The sequence below is a fragment of the Tachyglossus aculeatus genome, chromosome 4 (assembly GCF_015852505.1).
Source record: "Tachyglossus aculeatus isolate mTacAcu1 chromosome 4, mTacAcu1.pri, whole genome shotgun sequence".
Taxonomy (NCBI): domain Eukaryota; kingdom Metazoa; phylum Chordata; class Mammalia; order Monotremata; family Tachyglossidae; genus Tachyglossus; species Tachyglossus aculeatus.
In genome coordinates, this window is record NC_052069.1 from 20749063 (window position 1) to 20768382 (window position 19320).

Consider the following 19320-nt stretch of genomic DNA (forward strand, 5'->3'; position numbering starts at 1 on the left):
TTACAAATCCAAGAAGGTTAAGCAAACCCCTGGGATGCATCTAATTGGTTTTCCTAAAGCAAACAACCCCAGGATGCCCCAGACATTCACTGCGGCTTGAATTTGGGATCGAGTGAAATTAGTACTTTGTGTATGAAAAGATTCAGTGGAAAGGGATAGCCTTGTCCCTTTCCCTCTCCCAAAAGTAGGGTGGCCTAGTGGAAAGAGCACAGGCCTAGAAGTCAGAAGCCCTGGGTTCTAGTCTCTGCTCTGTCACTGGCTTCCTGTGTGATCTTGGGGCAAGTTACTCAACTTCTCTGTGCCTCAATTTAATAATAATAATAATAATAATAATAATAATAATAATAATAATAATAATAATAATGGCATTTGTTAAGCACTTGCTATGTGCCAAGCACTGTTCTAAGCACTAGAGCGGATACAAGGTTGTCCCACGTGGGGCTCACAGTCTTAACCCCCATTTTACAGATGAGGTCACTGAGGTCCAGAGAAGTGAAGTGACTTGCCCAAGCCGACAACTGATGGAGCCAGAATTTGAACCCATGACCTCTGACTCCCTAGCTCAGGCTCTTTCCATTGAGCCACAGCTGCTTCTCTTAAAATTAAAAAACCAACAAGGGAAAGGCACCTATCCTGGAAGCACTGCAATACCAGGCCGATGCATGGAGAGCACAGAGCAAGCGCCCAACCCACCTCCTTTCTCCAAAAAGCTGCTTAACACAGTGTCTTCACATCGAAGATGTATCAGATATTAAACTGATAAGAACAGATACTACACTTGATCTTAGCCAAAGGGCCAAGAAGTGATTTACTCATCTGTAAAATGAGAATTCACTATCTATCAGTCAGTTGTATTTATTGAGCACTTACTGGGTACAGAACATTCATTCATTCTTTCAATCGCATTTATTAAGCGCTTACTGTGTGCAGAGCAGTGTACTAAGCGCTTGGGAAGTACAAGTTGGCAGCATATAGAGACGGTCCCTACCCAACAGCGGGCTCACAGTCTAGACGGGGGAGACAGAGAACAAAACAGAACATATTAACAAAATAAAATAAATAGAATAAATATGTGCACATAAAATAGAGTAATAAATACGTACAAACATATATACATATATACCTCCCCCCAGGTGCTGTGGGGAGGGGAAAGAGGTAAGGCGGGGAGGATGGGAAGGGGGAGGAGGGGGAGAAGAAGGAGAGGGCTCAGTCTGGGAAGGCCTCCTGGAGGAGGTGAGCTCTCAGTAGGGTTATGAAGGGAACACTGTACTAAGCGCTCAGGAGGGTGCAATATAACAATATAACAGACACATTCCCTGCCCACAATGAGTTTATAGTCTAGAGAGGGAGACAGACATTAAGATAAATAAATAAATGACAGACATGTACATAAGCGCTGTGGAGCTGGGAGGGGGGATGAATAAAAGGAGCAAGTCAGGGCGACACAGAGGGGAGTTGGATAAAAGGAAGAGAGGGCTTAGTCAGGGAAGGCCTCTTGGAGGAGATGTGCCTTCAATAAGTCATTTGAAGTGGGGGAGAGTAATCGTAAGTGATAAGGATGGAGGGCGTTCTAGGACGGAGGCAGAATATGGGTGGGAGGTCAATGGTGAGATAGATGCGATTGAGGTACAGTGAGAAAGTTAGCATTAGAGGTACGAAATGCTCAGGCTAGGTTGTAGTAGGAGAGTAGTAAGGTGAAGTAGGAGGGGGCAAGGTGACAGTGCTTTAAACCCTATCTTGAGGTGTTTTTGCTGGATGTGAAGGCAGATTCATTCATTCATTCAATCGTATTTATTGAGCACTTACTCTGTGCAGAGCACTGTACTAAGTGCTTGGGAAGTACAAGTTGGCAACATATAGAGACGGTCCCTACCCAACAGCGGGCTCACAGTCTAGAAGGGGGAGACAGACAACAAAACAAAACATATTAACAAAATAAAATAAATAGAATAGTAAATACATACAAGTAAAATAAATAGAGTAATAAATATGTACAAACATATATACAGGTGCTGTGGGGAGGGGAAGGAGGTAGGGCGGGGGGGATGGGAAGGGGGATGAGGAGGAGAGGAAGGAGGGGGCTCAGTCTGGGAAGGCCTCCTGGAGGAGGTGAGCTCTCAGTAGGGCTTTGAAGGGAGGAAGAGAGCTAGCTTGGCAGATGTGCGGAGGGAGGGCATTCCAGGCCAGGGGGAGGACGTGGGCCAGGGGTCGACGGCGGGACAGGCGAGAACGAGGCCCGGTGAGGAGATTAGCGGCAGAGGAGCGGAGGGTGTGGGCTGGGCTGGAGAAGGACAGAAGGGAGGTGAGGTAGGAGGGGCAGGATGAGAAGGGGGCAGGAGTTCTAGGTAGTGGGGACCCTGTGAGCTTTGGGTCATTGGTGGGAGATAAACAACAAGGAAAGTAAATAGATTAGTGTGGGAGTATTGAAGAGTTCAAACTGTGGTTTATTAGCAGAAGAGGGCGGTTGAGAAAGAGGAAGAGAAGCTGATGTAATGGCAAAGAGAGCTAGCTCTCTTCCTCTCTTCAAAGCCCTACTGAGAGCTCACCTCCTCCAGGAGGCCTTCCCACACTGAGCCCCCTTTTTCCTCTCCCCCTCTCCATCCTCCCCGCCCTACCTCCTTCCCCTCCCCACAGCACCTCTCTATATATATTTGTACAGATTTATTACTCTATTTTACTTGTACATACTTACAATTCTATTTATTTTGTTAATGATGTACATATAGCTTTATTTCTATTTGTTCTGATGATTTTGACATCTGTCTACATGTTTTGTTTTGTTGTCTGTCTCCCCCTTCTAGACTGTGAACCCGTTGTTGGGTAGGGACCGTCTCTATATGTTGCCGACTTGTACTTCCCAGGTGCTTAGTACAGTGCTCTGCACACGGTAAGCGCTCAATAAATATGATTGAATGAATGAATGAAATGACGATATGTTAAAGAAAATTTATATAAGTTGTTTGTGTCTCAGAGATGCTGACAGTGTCCGATTCACGATTCATCTGGTTCTTCCCAATATCCTCTTGCCACTATCAGAGACAGAACATTGGCTGAATCTACCTCAGCAACAGTTAGAAGAAGCAGCATGATGTAGTGGATAGGACACGGGCCTAAGAGTTAGAAAGCCATGTTCCTCTCTCTGCTACTTGTCTAATGTGCGACCTTGGGCAAGTCATTTCATTTCTTTGTTCCTCAGTTACCTCATTTGTAAAATGTGGATTAAGACTGTGAGCCCCATGTGTCCAACCTGTTTTCATGGTATCTACCAAAGCGCTTAGAACAGTGCCTGGCACATAGTAAGTGCTTAACAAATACCACTGAATCATTTTCTGTGAAGGAATTTACTATATCAAATTCAGATTCCGTAATGGCCAGTTGATAAAAATGAGGAAACTCACAGACCAGTAGAAAGCAGGAGATAGAGGAAATCTTTTTTTTTTCCATGCATTGCAACAATGTTGTATGTTATCAAATGGAAAAACAACCCCTACGTTTAAACTGAACTATAGTGTAAATTGAACTAAATTCTTATTAACATCTTCAGTGTGGTGTTGGGTACGGCCCTACATTTCTATTAGAATATAATCATTTGAAGTTCATACTCTTTCGAGAATTCATTTAAAATGATGAAACTATTTCTCAAGTGTTATCGCTGGAAAGGACTAAAATGCCTACTGAAGCTACGGCACCCAAGATATGTATTTCGTGTCGCAAAAATGCCAGGAATTTGAGGACACACACTTGATGGAATCCATCTCATCCTGTGCTAATTTTTTCACTCCCTGCGTTCGTCTCTCAGAAGCTTCTCTGGAGCTCAAACGTGGTGACTACCTGCCCTTCCCAAGCCCTCCCTAGCTGGCTCAATCAATCAAGCAACTAATAATATTTATCGAGTGCTTACTATGTATGGAGAACTGTACTAAGTTCTTGACAGAGCACAATAAAACAATACAACAGACACATTGTCTGCCCACAGTGAGCTTACAACCTTGAGGCTCCTGGCAGATCGGGAGTTCAGCCATGGAATTCCATTAGACTTAAGACTCCTTAATGGCAGAGACTTTGCATTTTCCTTCTGTAGTGCGCTTCCTGATGCTTAACGGAGTGCTCAGCAACTAGCAGGAGCTCAGTAAATACAGCTAATAATAATAATGATGATGATGGCATTTGTTAAGAGCTTACTATGTGCAAAGCACTGTTCTAAGCACTGGGGGGGGATACAAGGTGATCAGGTTGTCCCACGGAGGGCTCACACAGTCTTAATACCCATTTTCCGATGAGGTAACTGAGGCTCAGAGAAGTTAAGTGACTTGCTCAAGATCACACAGCAGACACGTGGTGGAGTCTGTATTAGAACCCATGACCTCTGACTCCCAAGCCTGGGCTTTTGCTGCTGAGCCTCGCTGCTTCTCTACCAATGATTCCAAACAGTGGGCCAGGTACAGATTTGAAGCTCTGGCTGTTGTTGCTTTTCCTTTATTCTTTATTTTATATTTTTAAAGTGTTTTCTATGTGTCAGGCACTGTACTAAGCACTGGGGCAGATATAAACTAATCAGATTGGAAAAAGTCCCTAAATCCCTGGTACATGGGGCTTATAGTCTTAATCCCCATTTAACAAATGAGGTTACCGAGGCCCAGAGAAGTTAAATGACTGCCCAAAATCACACAGCAGATGAGTGCAGGAAGCAGTGTGGCCTGGGATCAGAGGACCTGGGTTCTAATTCTGCCTCTGCTAATTGCTTGCTGTGTGACCCTGGGCAAGTCACTTAACTTTTTTGTGCTTCAGTTCTCCTTTTTCCCCTCCTACTTGTAAATAATAATAATAATAATAATAGTGTCATTTATTAAGTGCTTACTATTGCAAAGCACTGTTCTAAGCACTGGGGGGATACAAGATTATCAGGTTGTCCCATGTGGGGCTCACAGTCTTCATCCCCATTTAACAGATGAGGGAACTGAGGCACAGAGAAGTCAAGTGACTTGCCCAAAGTCACACAGCTGACAAGAGGCGGAGCCGGGATTAGAACCCATGGCTTCTGACTCCCAAGCCCGGGCTCTTTCAACTGAGCCACGCTGCTTCTCTGCTTATACTGTGAGTCCCATGAGGGGCAGGAACTATGTCCAACCTAACTGACTTGTATCTAGCCCAGAGCTTAGAAAAGTGTTTTACACATAGCAGGCACTTAACAATTACCATAAAAACAGAAGAAAACCAAAGAAACAAAACATCCTTGAAGGAACCCCTGACTTCTCCCCTTGGCAACAGGGCCATTTTGTTCTCCCTCAGGACCCTGTAATGACAGATATCGCCTCCACATTATGGGCTTTTGCTGCAGAAGCCGTGGTGGAGGGAGGCTGCGTGTTTCCAATGAAAATCCAGGACATAAAGGTGTCCAGTGCTGAATCCAGGCCAGACAGGGTCAGACCAGCTGAAAACCAAACCGTCCAGTATAAAATTGAACAGATGGCTTCCTAAGGCTGACAGCTGGGCTGTCGCCTTCATGGGATGGAAGGTGGCCTGGCTGTACCTCAAACAGAGACCCTCGAGTGTTGGTTGGGAGCCAGGGTGATAGATTCTGGACCTTAAATGGGCGATAGGTCAGCAGCACAGGTCATCAGGCCCACTGGTCTGGCCCTAGAGAGTTTGTTATCTAAATGCATCAAGATCAAACTAAGCTGAAGGGACATAAAGAGGTCTGTCTCGTGGGCTGGGAAAAAAGCCATAGGACTTGAGCAGATAGCAGGTGGGTAATGCCAGGAGGCTGGGGAGTTGGGCTGGAATTAGGGCAGAACTGTAGGATGGAGGCTTGCCCCTAGGACCAGGATCACCCCAGGACTCCAAAAGACAGGACTAAGGAGTCCTAGGAAAGATGTGCAGGGGGATGGGAGGAGGAAACTCACTGAAAAAAAACTCCCTGAAAAGGGTGTTAATTAACACCTAGCTTCAGAAAGCACTTGGTGCCTAATGATAATGATAGTATTTATTTACCCAGCTTTTACTCTGTTCCAGGTTCTCTGCTAATCACACAGTTAGCTACAGAATAATTAGATCATCTCTGTCCTGCACAGGGCCCCAAATCCCAGATTATCTTTGTTTAGCGCATGTCATCCCCCTACTCAAAAATCTCCAGTGGTTGCTTATCAACCTCCACACCAAACAGAAACTCCTCACTATTGGCTTCAAAGCTTTCTATCACCTTGCCCCCTCCTACCTCACGTCCCTTCTCTCCTTCTATATGCCAGCCCACATACTCCGCTCCTTTGCTGCTAACCTTTCTCATTATAGCTAGATCTTGCCTGTCTCTCCACTGACTTCTGGCTTACATCCTACCTCTGGCCTGGTACACCCTCCCTCCTCAAATCTGCCAATCACTCTTCCCCTTTCAAAGCCCTACTGAAGGCGCACCTCCTTCAAGAGGCCTTCCGAGATTAAGCCCCACTTTTCCTCATCTCTCACTCCCTTCTGCGTTACCCTGACTCTCTCCCTTTACTCTCCCCCACCACAACACATGTATATATCTATTATTTTGTTTATTTATATTGATACCTATTCACTTGTACTGTTGTCTGTCTTCCCCCTCTAGACTGTGAGATTCTTGTGGGCAGGGATTGTCTATTTATTGCTGTATTGTATTTTCCAAGTGCTTAGTACAGTGCTTCTAGACTGTGAGCCCATTGTTGGGTAGGGACCGTCTCTATATGTTGCCAACTTGTACTTTCGAAGCGCTTAGTACAGTGCTCTGCACACAGTAAGCGCTCAATAAATGCGATTGAATGAATTAATGAATGCTCTGCAAACAGTAAGCGCTCAATAAGTATGGTTGAATGAATGAATGAATAAAAGGGAGGAAGAATAGGTATGCCCTCCCCAATTTACAGAGAAGAAATTGAGGCACAGAGAGTTTCATTGACTTGCCCAAGCAGTAGGGCTGGAATTAAAACCCAGGTCTCCTGACACTTCGACCCATGGTTTTTTCATAAGGCCAAGTTATTTTCTCATCAAGTACTATGAATTTGAGGAACAGGGTGGTATAGAAGAAAGAGCATGGGCCTGCAGGTCAAAGGACCTGAGTTCTAACCCCAGCTCTGCCACTTACCTGCTGCATGACCCTGGGAAAGTTACTTATATTTTCTGTACCTCAGAGTACTCATCTTTAAATGGGGTTTCAATACTTAGCTCCTGTCCCACAGGACAGCTCACAGTCCAAGTAGGAGGGAGAATATGTCCAAACTCATTATATTGTATCTTCCTCATTGCATAGGAGTGTTTAACTATTATTAAGTGCTTAACAAATATTAGTATTATTATTATTTACCCCTCAAAAACTCCATTTAGGTTTGAAGTCCCCCCAAATGAAATATTTGTCTTCTCAATTCTAATCATTGCAGATCAATAATTGTGCATTCCCTCTAGACGGTCAGTTTGTTATACTAATAATAGTATTTGTTAAGGGCTTACTATGTGCCAAGCACTGCTGGGGGAGATACAAGGTAATCAGGTTGTCCCACATGGGGCTCACAGTCTTAATCCCCATTTTAAAGATGAGGTAACAGGCCCAGAGAAGTTAAGTGACTTGCCCAAAGTCACACAGCTGACAAGTAGCCGAAGCGGGATTAGAACCCACGACCTCTGGCTCCCAAGCCCATGCTTTTTCCACTAAGTCACACTGCTTCTCTGTTATGAACCGGGAACACGTTTGCTAATCCTGTAGTGTTGTCCTCTCCCAAGTGCTTATGATGGTAGTGCACATAGTAAGTGCTCAATAAATAAGATTGATTGATTGATTGAACTAGAGGGCTGTGACCTGAAATTGTCATCGCAAAGGAAAAGTAGATAATTAGTGACATAAATTAAAATGAACAGACTAATTAATCAAAGGATAACAATAAATATCACCATTTTCTCTAAGCCATTAAACCTTGAAAATTTGTTTTCTTTCTCAATTAACTTTTACTTTTCAGCCCTGTCAGGCTTGAAATGAAAACCAAACAAAGTGTGTTTAGCTATTCTTGAGTGTTCTTCAGTTTTCGCTTCCCTTCATAGCCAAGAAGATAGGTGACTTTTTCCAGTTTTGGGAAGCACAGGGTTTTGAGCAGAAACAATCAGTAGTATTTATCAAGGGTGTTCTGTAGAAGTGATGGTGGTAGTAGTAGTATAGTAGTAGTAGTAGTAATAATAATAATAATGATGGTATTTGTTAAGTGCTTGCTATATGCCAAATAATAATAATAATGGCATTTATTAGGCACCTACTATGTGCAAAGCACTCTTCTAAGCGCTGGGAACACTGTTCTAAGCACTGGAGTAGATACAAGGTAATCAGATTGTTCCACATGGGGATCACAGTCTTAATCCCCATTTTACAGATGAGGTAACTGAGGCACAGAGAAGTTAAGTGACCTGCCCAAAGTCACACAGCTGATAAGTGGTGGAGCGGGAATTGAACCCATGACCTCTGCCTTCCAAGCCCGGGCTCTTTCCACTAAGCCATGTTTCTTCTAGTATTAATAGTAGTAGTATTTCTGAAACACTCACTTTTCACAGTATGCTGTACTAGGAGCTTGGGAGTACAGAATAATAAATTGATGTGTTCCCTATCCACAAGGCACTTACACTCTAAAAGGGGCAATAAACATAAAAAAAACATTTACAGGAGTAGTAAAAATAAATTATTGAGCGTACAATTTAGTAGACATACTCAAGGGGGGCTGAAATGTAAGTCCAGAAGTCCTAGAATTGGCTGATGGATTTATACAGCAGAGGATGCTGCTAAATTAATCAGGGAAGGCTTTTTTGGAGGAGGAAGAATTTTAGGAAGACTTTAAATATGGGGAGAGCTGGGGTGTGTCGGATTTGAGAAACGAGGGAGTTCCAGCATTGTACTAAGGGCTTAGGTAAATACATTTGATGTAGTCAATCAATGGTGTTTATTGAGGGCTTACTGCATGCAGATCACTGTACTAAGCATTTGGGAAAGTACGCTATAACAGAGTCAGTAGACACATTACCTGCCCACACTAGAGGAGTCAGATCCCTGCCTATAAGAAGAAAATTGGTTTGGGAAAGGAATTTGAATTCTGCCCGAGCCCCTGGCTTTGTTGTAATAATAATAATAATAATAATAATAATAATAATGATAATAATAATAATAATACTAGTAATAATAATATTTGTTAAGCACTTACTATGTGCAAAGCACTGTTCTAAGTGATACAAAGTAATCAGTTCTCCCACATGGGGCTTACAGACTTGATCCCCATTTAACAGATGAGGTAACTGGGGCACAGAGAAGTTAAATAATAATAATAATAATAATGATGGTATTTGTTAAGCGCTTACTACGTGCAAAGCACTGTTCTAAGCGATACAAGTATCGCACATGGTGTCCCACATGGGGCTTACAGACTTGATCCCCATTTAACAGATGAGGTGACTGGGGCACGGAGAAGTTGAATAATAGTAATAATAATAATGATGATATTTGTTAAGCGCTTACTATGTGCAAAGCACTGTTTGAAGCGCTGGGGGGATACCAGGTGATCAGGTTGTCCCATGTGGGGCTCACAGACTTAATCCCCATTTTACAGATGAGGGAACTGAGGCCCAGAGAAGTGAAGTGACTTGCCCAAAGTCACACAGCTGACAATTGGCGGAGTCAGGATTTGAACCTGTGACCTCCGACTCCAAAGTCCGTGCTCTTTCCACTGAGCCACACTGCTTCTCTATAGCCACGCTGACTTATCCAAAGTCACACAGCTGATAAGTGGTGGAGCTGAGATTAGAACCCATGACCTCTAACTCTCAAGCCCAGGCTCTTTCCACTAAGCCACGCTACTACTCATTGGCTGTACTGGCTCAACCACGCCTCCCAAATAGCAATTCTAAATGTATCCTTTCCCCCTTCTCCTCCTAGCTTCCCTTTCAAGAAGCAGTATGGCCTAGTGGCAAAAGCACGGGCTTGGGAGTCAGAGGTTGTGGGTTCTAATCCCGCCTCTGCCACTTGTCTGCTGTGTGACCTTGGGCAAGTCTCTTAGCTTTTCTGTGCCTCAGTTTCCTCACCTGTAAAATGAGGATTAAGACTGTGAGCCCCACGTGGGACAACCTGATTACCTTGTATCTACCCCAGCGCTTAGAACAGTGCTTGGCACATAGTACGTGCTTAACAAAAACCATTATTATTATTTTTATAATTTCTACCTTTCAATCTAGCTTTCCACTGGATGGTCCACTCAGGAAGTCTCCTACATTGCCCACCTGAAGCATCCTTGAGTCCACTATCCAATTACTCACCCATTAAGGAATAAATTGCCTCACTCAGTTCTGCCTTTATGGCTGTTGGTTATTTGACAAAATTAAGATTGTCTGGGCAGAACCTGTTCTGAAATCACAGCAAGGTGACGTACCCCTAGAAATGTCCCCCAGCCTGGCTCCGGAGAAGCAGCGGGGCTCAGTGGAAAGAGCCGGGCTTTGGAATCAGAGGTCATGGGTTCAAATCCCGGCTCCACCACTTATCAGCTTTGTGACTTTGGTCAAGTCACTTCACTTCTCTGGGCCTCAGTTACCTCATCTGTCAAATGGGGATGAAGACTGTTAGCCCCCCGTGAGACAACCTGATCACCTTGTTAATCTCCCCAGCACTTAGAACAGCGCTTTGCTCATAGTAAGCGCTTAATAAGTGCTATCATTAGTATTATTATTCTAGGTGTGAGGTGTGAGGACCCCTCTGAGAAAGAGGGTTAGAGCAGTTCGTGGCTCGAAGTTGGGTTTTAGAGTGCTCTCAGTTCTCTCTCACAAGGGTAGCCCTTAACCTCAATTCATTCAATCATCTTCATCGAGTGCTTAATGTGTGCATAGCACTGTACAAAGTGCTTGATGCCTGCTAGAGTCGGTGGGGAGAGAGAGTTGGGATTGCCAGGGCTGGATCAGGAGGAGGATGATAGCCTGAAAGACCTGAAATCTATGTGGGGAGAGCAGGCAGACTCACTGAACAATGCTTAAAAATAATAATAAAATGATAATAATATTTGTGCCACTTGACCCCGACACTGGACTTGTTGTCTCGATAGAAAAACACATTAGAGGAGTGGAGATAAGAACTGTTCTTGTTTCATTTCAACAGCAGTAATCAAACTTCAATTAAATTTAGACTCTCAATTGCCTTCTAAATTATTTTGGTGACTTCATTAATCTGTAGTGATTAGTTACCTCTGTAATATTTAATATCCTGACAAAATAAGTGGCATTTTCCAACATGAGGAGGATCACAGCTAGCCCTCAGACTCTACCTAACCCCAAATGCCCCATGTCCTCATTCCTGGACTTTTGTCAGCCATCCCCTTAAGCATCGATTCACTTTCCCCTCCCAGCTCCAAGCTAAACTGCTGCCCTGCTGCCACACACATGGAAAGTTAACCAAGGAATGTTAGCTTTCCCTTCTCTGTTTCACCCACTGAGAATACTAACTAGATTTAAGGAGGAAAATCAGGTGATTAAGACAAAACAGAGAAAACGGAATCCTCTTCCTTTTAAGACACTAAAGCATGTATGCATTTTTAACTATTCTCAGCTCTCCAACACATATTTGCGTGCTCAGTTGTTCATGCAGAATGTTCATCCTGTTGCATTTGTACAACTCCCTGCTATATCCTTATTTTTCCTCTGGTTGCCACTATTTGGAAATAATTTTAATTTGCCTGTATCTCCCATTAGATCGATGGTTCCTTAAGAAGTAATAGTATTGCTATTCATTAAGTATTTTTGACTGCAGCGCACTGTACTAAGTCCTGAGAGAAAATACACAGAAGGGAATTAGACACAGTCCCTGTCCCAGCGAGCGCAAAACATGCGCTTCCTTCTTTTCCTTCTTCCTTTCTGTCTCCCCCTTCTAGACTGTGAGCCCACCGTTGGGTAGGGACCGTCCCTATGTGTTGCCAACTTGTACTTCCCAAGCGCTTAGTACAGTGCTCTGCACACAGTAAGCGCTCAATAAATACGATTGACTGATTGATTTTTTTATCATCATTATTATTGATAAACAACAGTGCAGAACACTGTTCCAAGCATTCAGAAGAGTACATTAGAAGCATTAGATGTAAACACTGTCTTCCAGGAGTTTACTATCTAATGGAGTGAATGGCTTCATTCATTCTTTCATTCAATCATATTTATTGAGCACTTACTGTGTGCAGAGCACTGTACTGAACACTTGGAAAATACAATTCGGCAACAGACAGAGACAATCCCTACCCTTGATAGACCGATTAATCAATCTAGGGTATTTATTGAGTGTTTATGGGCAGGGAATGTGTCTGCTTATTTTTCCATTATGTTCTTCCAAGTGCTCAGAACAGTGCTCCGCACACAGTAAGCACTCAAGAAATGCGATTGAATGAATGAATGAATAAGTATAATACAACAAATTTGGTAGACATGTTCCCTTATTCACAAGTAGTTTCCACTGAGCATGGCTCAGTGGAAAGAGCCCGGGCTTGGGAATCAGAGGTCGTGGGTTCTAATCCTGGCCCTGCCACTTAGCTGTTTGACTTTGGACAAGTCACTTCACTTCTCTGGACCTCAGTTCCCTCATCTGAAAAATGGGGATTAAAACTGTGAGCCCCACGTGGGACAACCTTGATCACCTTGTATCCCCCCAGTGCTTAGAACAGTGCTTGGCACATGGTAAGCGCTTAACAAATACCAACATTATTATTATTATAGCGGGAGACAGATATTACAGTAGAAAGAGCACGGGCTTGGCAGTCAGATATGATGCGTTCTAATCCCAGCTGTGTGACCTTGGGCAAGTCACTTAACCTCTCTGTGCCTGTTACCTCATTTGTAAAATGGGGATTATTAAGACTGTGAGCCCCATGTGGAACAACCTGATTACCTTGTATCTTAGAACAGTTCTTGGCTCACAATAAGCACTTAACAAATACCATAACTATTATTATTATTATAAATTATGGGTGTGTTCATTCATTCATTCATTCATTCAATCGCATTTATTGAGCACTTCTGTGTGCAGAGCACTGTACTAAGTGCTTGGAAAGTACAATTCAGAAACAGAGACAATCCCTACCCAACAATGGGCTCACAGTCTAGAAGAAAGAGACAGACAACGAAGCAAAACAAGTAGATATGTCAATACCATCGAAATAGATAAATAGAATTATAAATATATACAAATTGTAATAAAATAGAGTAATAAATACGTACAAATATACACAAGAGCTGTGGGGAGGGGAAGGGTGTAGGGCAGAGGGAGGGAGTGGGGGTGATGGGGAGGGGAGGAGGAGCAGAGGAAAAGGGGGTGGAGGTTCATATATGCCATGGGGCTGATGATGAAATAAATATTCAGTGTTCAAGGGGGTGATGCTGTAGGGAGAGGAAGTAGGGGGAAGGCCCTCTTGGAGGAACTGTGGTTTTAATAATGCTTTGAAGTTGGAAAGAGTGGTAGTCGATGCATAGGAAGGTGGACAGTGGGCCAGGCAAGAGAAAGGACATGGACAAGGGTTCGGCGGTGAGATAAATAAAATCAAGTTACAGAGAGTGGGTTGGCATTAGAGAGGGAAGTGTGCTATGAAGAGCTCAAATGATTGGGAGGTTCTGGGCAAAATGGGAAGCACCATGGCCTAGTGAATAGACCACAAGCCTGGGAGTCCGAAGGACCTGGGTTCTAATCCTGGCTCCTCCACTTGTCTGCTGTGCGACTTTCGGCAGGTCACTTCACTTGTCTGGGCCTCAGCCACCTCATCTATAAAATGGAAATTGAGACTGTGAGCTCCACGTGGGACAGGGACTGTGTCCAACCCAATTAGCTTTACCTACCCCGGCATTAAGAACAGTGCTAGACACATAGTAAGCATTTTACAAATACCCTTATTACCCTTGTTAAATGCTATGATTGGGCCATTCCTGGGTCACCTGAATTCTGGCTGCATGTTGCCAATCAATCAATCAGTGTGTGAAGTCTGAAAGACACGTAATGCCCAAAGATTCACAGCAATTCTTACAATGCTGCATTTTCTTCTAGTCTCCTTTGTGAATTCTAGCAATTGCTTGACACCCTCTCTGCTGTGGTTATTCATTGTACTCTAATTATAAGTATTTTAATTTGCATGTCATTAGCCCATCACTGCAGCCTGGTAATCTGGAACTATTTCATAACATCGCTCAAGGTATCCCTCAGAGTCAACGATGTTCAAATGACTTGAAAAAAAATTAAGTGACAAAAGTGTGATTTTTCTATGAACTGGATATAGCCATTGAAGTCTTACATGATGAAAGACCGTTCATTAGTACGATACTAAATGTATACATATCACCTTCCTTTATTGGCTGAGTCTATTTTAGAAAAGAATGGGCTAAAAGGACATTATATAAGATAAAGTGATTAAAAAACATTACAATTTCCTTAATCTTTTCTTTTCTTCCTATCCTTTTGGGGACTTTTGGCATATAGTAGGAAAAAAGGTTCCATTTTCATGGGTTTTATTTTCAAAAGTCACTGCATTCTCAAACGTCTGCAGAAATTGCATTCTTCTCATCTGTGATGAGGACTAGTGGAAAGAGCCCAGAACCGGGATTCAGGAAACCTAGGCTCCACTGGTCTATTGTGTAACATTGGGTAAATTGTTTAACCTCTTTGGGCCTCAGTTTCCACATATGTAAAATGGGGATGAGATAGACTCTGAGCCCCATGTGGGACATGGACTGTATCCAATCCCATAATCTTGGATCTGTTCCCATGTTCAGCATATAATGAACAACTCGCCAATTTCATTAAAACTACAGTTAATGAGGTCTCTGTTAAAATTAGGGGGATTTGACCAACTACCTAAAAATACTACAAATAAGATCTTGGGATAATAATAGTAATGATGGCATTTATTAAGCGCTTACTATGTGCAAAGCACTGTGGAATCTGTAGATCCCAAAGGAAATAACACTTTATCAGATGGTCTGTCCAGGAATTTCTCACTTATCTACTATTCTTGGATGCCGCTTATGGTTCTGGGGGTGGAGAATGTGCCTCTTTTGGAGAACTGGAAAAAACTGTGAATTGAGATTCTGATGGCAAGAGTTATTACTTGTTTTTAATTTTTGAAATTGAATTCTTTAAGAACGGGCTCTGCAGTTGGGGTAGAGACGAAATAATCAGGTCAAAGGCAGTTGGTATTCCCACGGGGATCACAGTCTAAGAGGGAGAAAGAATAAACATACCCATTTCACAGACTAAGAAACCAAGGTACAGAGAGGTTAAGTGACTTGCCAAAGGTCACACAGCTCATCGTTGGCAAAGCTGGGACTGGAAGCCATGTCTCCCTGACTCCATAACCTCTACTCTTTCCACTAGGTCACACGATCTCCATAATTCCTCAGGGCAAAGAATAGGGGGAAGTAGAGGGTGAGGAATACTCTTACAGAATTCAGAAAAAAGAAATCAAATTCCTCTGTAAAATGCTCCAAAGAGAAAAGGGGAGGATATTACTGATTTAATTTAAGCATGACTGACTGCATGGATTTGAGTGAGCTTAACATTGATGAGTCCTACAATGTTTAAGTTTGCCTGATATCCTTTGGTGAACTGTTCTGGTTTTTTTTGTTGTTGTTGTTGTTGGTTGGTTTCGTTTGTTTTTATGGTAATTCTGAAGTCCTCACTATGTGCTAGGCATTAAGCTCTAGGACAGCTACAAGGTAATGAGGTTGGACACAGTCCCTGTCCCACACCGGGGCTCAAAGTCTAAGTAGGATGGAGCAGGATTTAATCCCCATTTTACAGATGAGGTAACAAGCACAGAGAAATTAAAAGACTTGCCCAAGGTCACACAGAAGCCAAGTGGCAATGTCATCATCAATCGTATTTATTGAGCGCTTACTATGTGCAGAGCACTGTACTAAGCGCTTGGGAAGTACAAATTGGCAACATATAGAGACAGTCCCTACCCAACAGTGGGCTCACAGTCTAAAAGGGGGAGACAGAGAACAAAACCAAACATACTAACAAAATAAAATAAATAGAATAGATATGTACAAGCAAAATAAATAAATAAATAAATAGAGTAATAAATATGTACAAACACATATACATATATACAGGTGCTGTGGGGAAGGGAAGGAGGTAAGATGGGGGGGATAGAGAGGGAGACGAGGGGGAGAGGAAGGAAGGGGCTCAGTCTGGGAAGGCCTCCTGGAGGAGGTGAGAACTCAGGCCATTTGACTCCCAGGGGCATTCATTCATTCATTCATTCAATCGTATTTATTGAGCGCTTACTGTGTGCAGAGCACTGTACTAAGCACTTGCGAATTACAAGTTTGCAACATATAGAGACGGTCCCTACCCAACAACGGGCTCACAGTGTTAGGACACCTTTTCTAGCCCCTCTTTCTCAAACAGGAAGTGATGTCACACTTTAAACTATATCTAGATACCAAAAGAGGACATTATTATTATTATTATTTCTAACATATCTTAAGGGCTCAAGCACTTAGTACAGTGCTCAGCCCACACTGACTGCTCAATAAATACTATTAATTGATTGCTTATTTTGTGCAAAATACTATACTAAGCCCTAAAAGAGGGTAGCATTAAGCAGACACCCCTGCTAATGGAATTTTAACTCTTGGAAATGGAAACTTTTTAAAAATTTCAAAATGTATCTTCCAAATTCTAAAAAGAGAACAATGAAGAAATTATTTCTTCATTATTCCCAGTTTCCAGATTCAACTTTGAATTAAAGTAATCCAAATTGGAAATAATTTCCTTCTGTCTAAGCCTTACTTATGAATCATTTTGGCTCTTAAAAACAATACAAGTGGACTTTTTCAGACATTTCATTAATGAAAACAATTGACTGAGCTGACATTAATAAAACAAATTATTTTTAGAAAGACGGTGAGTGATGAGTAGAGATGAAAAATTGCATTAGGGGTAATTTAATTAAAAAAGAAAAAAAATTCCCAAAAGAATCCACCCCAATTTTTTAATTTCAGCAATAAATTTGAGGAGAAGTAATAGCACCAACTGAAATACAGTCAGCATGATTGTGATTTTGATAAATGTGGGAAAGCCGCAGGCAAATTTGTGAACACAATTCTCACTGCATGGAACAAACTGCGTTATAGTTTCAGAAATTCTATCATTTCCAGAAGTCACAGGACTGAGGGTCATCTTCAGTTCCCAAAGACACTCCTGAGGAGCAGTATGGCCCAGTGGAAAGAGCACGGGTCTGGGAATCAGAGGATCTGTGTTCTAATTCCGACTCAGCTACATGCCCGCTGTTTGATTTTGGGAAACTCACTTGATTCCTCCGTGCTTCAGTTACCTCATCTGTAAAAGAGGGATTCGATACCTGTTCTCCCTCCCATTTAGACTGTTCACCCTGTGTTGGACAGGAACTGTGTCTGACCTGATTATCCTGTATCTTCCCCTGTGCTTAGAACTGTGATTGACACATAATAAGCGCTTGGCAAAGGATACTAATGGTATTTAATTATTATTATTATCATTATTATTATTATTATCAAAGGTAGACTCCATCTTCATCATAGTTTCAGAAGTCAGGAACTTTTCTGAGGCAGTCAGAGAGGCACAGAGGCACCGAGGTGGTCAAACTTGCCCTCCCACATAGAAGAGGGAAGAGGAAACTAGGTGTCCAACTGTGGTGACTTGTCCTGAGGAAAGCTTAATGAACACTTTATATGCCAGTCTTTGGAAAACCGTGCCAATCGGAGGGAAGGATTGAGAAGGAGATTGGAGTTCGGAGGGGGTAGTTGGAAAAGAAGACCCTTGGCCACCTTGAAGCAAGGCATGGCCTAGTGGATAGAGCAAGTCCTGGGAATCAAAAGGATCTGGGTTCTAATCCCAGCTCTACCACTTGTCTGCTCTGTGACCTTGGGCAAGTCACAATGTCTCTGGGCTTCAGTTCCCTGATCTGTAAAATGGGAATTAAACCTCTGAACCCCATGTGGGGCGTGGACAGTGTCCAAACTGATTAGCTTGTCTCCACCCCAGTGCTTAGTACAGTGCCTGGTACAACCAACTGATTGACTGACTGCCACATAGTCAGTGCGCTTAACAAATACCACAGGTAAAAAAGGGAGTTGTGAGAGGGTGCCTAGAAGAGGAGCTTACGGAGAACGCGTGTTCATTCATTCAATTGTATTTATTGAGTGCTTACTTGTACAGAGAACTGTACTAAGCGCTTGGAAAGTGCTTGGTCCCCTTCTTTTCATCTATATTCACTCTCTTGGTGAACTCATTTGCTCTCATGGCTTCAACTATCTCTACGTGAATGATACCCAAATCTACATCTCCTTCCCTGTCTCTCTCCATCCCTCCAGGCTCGTATCTCCTCCTGCCTTCAGGACATCTCCACCTGGATGTCCTCCCGCCACCTAAAACTCAACATGTCCAAGACTAAGCTCCTTACCTTCCCTCCCAAATCCTGACCTCTCCCTGACTTTTCTGTCACCGTGGGCAGCACTACCATCCTTTCCATCTCACAAGCCCGCAACCTTGGTGTCATCCTTGGCTCACTCTCTCATTCACCCCACATATCCAATCCATCACCATAACCTGTCAGTCTCACCATAACATCGCCAAGATCTGCCCTTTCCTCTCCATCCAAACTGCTACCAGGTTAGTACAATCACTCATCATATACCGACTTGATTACTGCATCAGTATCCATTCTGATCTCCCAACCTCCTGTCTCTCCCCACTTCAGTCTATACTTCACTCTGCTACCCGGATTATCTTTCTACAGAAATGTTGTGGGCATGTCACCTCCATCCTCAAAAATCTCCAGTGGTTGACTATCAACCTTCGCATGAAGCAAAAACTCCTCACTATTGGCTTCAAAGCTCTCCATCACCTTGCCCCCTCCTACCCCACAGCACTTGTGTGTATACAGGTACATATTTATAATTCTATTTATTTTATTAATGATGTGCATATATCTATGATTCTATTCATTTATACTGATGCTACTGACACCTGTTTACTTGTTTTAATGCCTGTCTCCCCTCTTCTAGACTGTGAGCTCGTTGTAGGTAGGGATTATCTCTATTTGTTGCTGAACAAGCACTTAGTACAGTGCTCTGCACACGGTAATTGCTCAATGCATACGATTGAATGAATGAATGAATGAATAAATACATTTCAGCAACAAAGAGAGAAAATCCCTGCCCACAGTGGGCTTACAGTCCAGAAATGGGGCAGACATCAAAACAAGTAAACTGGCATCAATAGCACCATTATAAATAAATAGAATTACAGATACATACACATCAAAACAAGTAAACAGGCATTAA

At 42.8% G+C, this 19320-nt stretch overlaps 1 non-coding gene across 1 annotated transcript; it reads right to left on the minus strand.

Moving 5' to 3' along the window:
* Window positions 1-617: 617 nt before the first annotated feature.
* Window positions 618-808, minus strand: LOC119927671. Its single transcript, XR_005450652.1, has one exon. It is a non-coding gene; the product is annotated as a U2 spliceosomal RNA (small nuclear RNA).
* Between the last annotated feature and the right edge of the window lie 18512 nt (window positions 809-19320).